Here is a 3,782-nt window from a genome sequence, read left to right on the forward strand (position 1 = left end):
TCTCTTGCCAGTGGCTCACACCTATAATATTAGCCAAGAGGATTGGGAGGCTGAGATCAGAAGGATCTTGGTTCAAAGCCAGCCCTGGGCAAATAGTTCCAAAATAACCAGAAAGAATAGACTGGTGGTGTGAATCACGCAGTGGAGTGCTTGCTTTATAAACTGAAGTTCTGAATTCAGATTTCAACCACGTCTCCACCACCAGAAACAGGTACAGTACTGTTAACTTAGTATGAAAGTAAGAAAAGTGGCTTCTTGAGGAGGTGTTGGGGATCAAACCCAGGGCCTCAAACATGCCAGACAATTATTCTACCACTGAGTTGGACCTTCAGCTCAACTTCTTAGTTTTTACAAGAGTATTTTATTTATTTATTTATTTATTTGTTTATTGGCAGCACTGGGATTTGAACTCAGGGTGATTTTACTGCTTGAGGCACTCCACCAGACCATGTACATTTTATTTTTCTAATTAAAGGAAAATAACATTAAGTTCCCATACTTTCATACCTCAGCACCATGGTTATGAATATTCCATGTCTTTTAATGAAGAAATTATCCTTAATCATTTGAAACATAACCCAAAGAGGTTCTTGATAGCTCTTTAAGCAGGAGTTGCCTACCTCCTTGGACCTCTCTGTGTACTCTTGTTATTATAGTCAAGGTTATTACTGTATAGTTAGTTGAAGAATTTGATGACTATTCTTCATATTGTCCACATTCCCTACACTTAGCACAGTTCCTTGTGATGAGTAGACCTTGTTAAACTTTATGTGAACTGTTTATGTTATATCTTAGACAAGAAAGGTTAAGCTCAGATCAGTGATTCTCATACAATGTTATTTAGTTCAGTTCTTTGACACCCACCAAGTTGGATGTTTTCAAGTCACAGTCCCTCTTTCCAGAGATTTCAGGACAGTCTAAGGGCTTATGATGAAGGTGAGCATGACTTAGGAATGCCAAGGGAAGGAAGGGTCTTGGAGGTGAAGTCTTTTCTCACTGTGAAATGAGTTGACTGGTGAAGTGAAGGGTGGAGCAGGTGCTTTTTACAGACTAGCCTAAGCAAGTGCACAAAGGCATGGCAAAGTGTGACTCATTTGGAACAGTGCAGGTCCCTGCCTCAGGCTCAAGCCTAAGAGCCAGTAGGTAATTGGTGGGAAACCAAAGGATAGGTTAGGGCTAGTTGACCCAGAGAGGTCTGGTTTAATATGAAGGCAGTTGGGGAGCAATACATATGTGGGAGGCCATCACATATTCTGTGTGGAGAAGGAACAAAGCAAGGTTGTAGACATGAGCTAGAAAGAAAGAAGAGGGGCTCAGGAGAGATGGGTCTGGGCTGTGTGTGAATAGATTGTCATGATCCTTTAGCTGATGTTTTTAAAGAAAGTGACCTAACTTTATTAAAAGTGAGCATGAGCTAGCATAAACAGGAGGTTGTGTGTACCCCTCCAACCCCCAAGTACAGGAAACTGAAACAGTACAGGTGTGAGCCTGACTTTGTTACACTGTGTCATGTGCTGTAACAATCTCTCATGTGCAAGCTCTGTTTATCATTTAACACTTTAAATATAAAATGTGAGCTTCACACCAGTATTAACTCAGACATTGCCACAACAAAGATATGAAATCACAAAGCAAACAGGTGAGTTTGAAACCCAATACATGCTCTTGATTAGGAGGGTATAGCCAAATCTTTTAAACTCTGTTAAATCTAATTTATATTTACATAATATATATAAGTAGTCATATATAGCTATATATAATGCACAGATAAGTTTATATAAATAAGTGTAGATTTACATATAATATCTATATAATTTCATAGTATACATTTTTATAGTATTAAAGCTTTATATTGCCAAGCAGAAAGTATTAGTTTTTCATAAAATTTTTCTAAAAAAGAATGAAATTTGAGATTGGTCTCAGAACTACCCTATTTGAAAATTAAGGCACTAAAAATATACAATTATAATTTAAAAATCATGCTATCCAGTTTTCTTTTTTGGTACTACTGAGATTTGAAGTGAGGGCTTTGTCCTTTGCTAATCAGGTGCTCTACCACTTGAGGACAACACCAGGAGTCTGTGTTAGTTACTTTTCAAATAGGATTTTGTTTATGCTCAGCTCCTTGGACCAACATTCTCCTATTTACACTTCCTATGTAATTGGAATTACATAAACATATCACCATACGTAGCTGTTGGTTGAGATGGGGTCTTGGGAACTTTTTGCCTGAGCTGGCCTTGAACTGAACTCTTCCCAATCTCTGCCTCCTGAGTAGCTAGAATTATATGCATGGACAATTATGACAATTATGTCCAACTATGGTATCCATTTTATAAAGACAAAGCATAAAAATATATAAATGTAAGGGAGTAATTGGTATGTACAAATATTAAAAACAGGTGGTTTATCAATAAGAACTCAATCTGGAAAAATTAGATTGTGCTTGACAGCAAAGACTATTTGGTTCTAAGCTGTAGCAGCTTCTATTCTTGAAAATTCTGCAATACCAACAACTTACTTAGGCATAAGGAGATAATCTGCATTTCTGTACAATTAGGTTAGAAACAGAAACCTATAAAGCATTTAATCTTTTATTCACATATTTAAGTTAAGGAAACTTGTATTTGTTTTGTGGTAAAGTAGATGTCCTTCATTATATAAACATGAAAGAAATAGAAGAGTTGGAGATAAGAGGAGAAATAAAAGGTATTTGCACATATTAGGAATCCTGTCAAGTCTTTTGACATTTATGTATATATGATTTCATACATAGTTCCTGGCTCATAACACCTTCCCCAAGCAGATCATAGAAACTAAAGCTATACTCTTGCCCTGCCCTTTTGTTTTGTTTTGTAGCTGGCCATAATGATAATCTCTGACTTTCCATATTTGATAGTATGTCATGAGACCCCCATTTCAGAAGTCCTGAAGAAGGCAGGCCACATAGGCTCGACATGTGAGTAGACAGGCCTTGGTGGGTTCCCCACTCATCCATCAAGCATGTGATCAGACTATGTCCAATCACATTTCTACATGTTGTCCATGTGTATGCAATGAAGTGTCCATAAAAATCCAAGAGGACAGCATCTGGATAGTCCATACAGCTGACCACATTGATGTTAATGAGGATGGCACACCCAGAAAGGCCATGGAAGCTCTGTACCACTTACTCCTTTATCTGTCTGTTATGTTTCTTCATCTGTAGCCTTTGTGATATGCTTTATAATAAGTTGTTAAGTGTGTTTCCTTCAATTCTGTGAGTCAGTTACATTAATGGAAACCAAAAAGAGGGTTGTTAGAAGACCAATGCATAGCCAGACTCTATGCAACCTGGGCCTTGTGACTGACATCTGAATTGAGTTGGACAGAGGGGTCAGTCTTGGGGACTGAGCCCTCAACCTGTAGAATCAGATGCTAGCACCAGGTAGATAGTGTCAAGATGGCATTGTATTAGAGGGCATACCTGTCATTGCAGAATTGCTTGCTTGCTTGTTTTTGTGTGGAGAGAAACTCCCACATATCAGGTGTCAGAAATGATCTGTGTTGTATAATAGGAGAAACTGAGCTTGAGTCTGGGTTTGTTTTTTCTACACAGTCATGAAAGCTTTAAAAAGGTAAGCACTAGCCATAAACAAGGCAAGCATAGCAGAAAAAATAGTTACAAGGATAGCAAGAGAGCTAGGCACTTCATGCTTCTAATCCCAGTACTCAGGAGGCAGAGATCAGAAAGATCAAGGTTCAAAGCCAAATCCAGGCAAATAGTTTGTGAGATACTAGTT

The sequence above is a fragment of the Castor canadensis genome, chromosome 6 (genome assembly GCF_047511655.1).
Source record: "Castor canadensis chromosome 6, mCasCan1.hap1v2, whole genome shotgun sequence".
Lineage (NCBI taxonomy): Eukaryota > Metazoa > Chordata > Mammalia > Rodentia > Castoridae > Castor > Castor canadensis.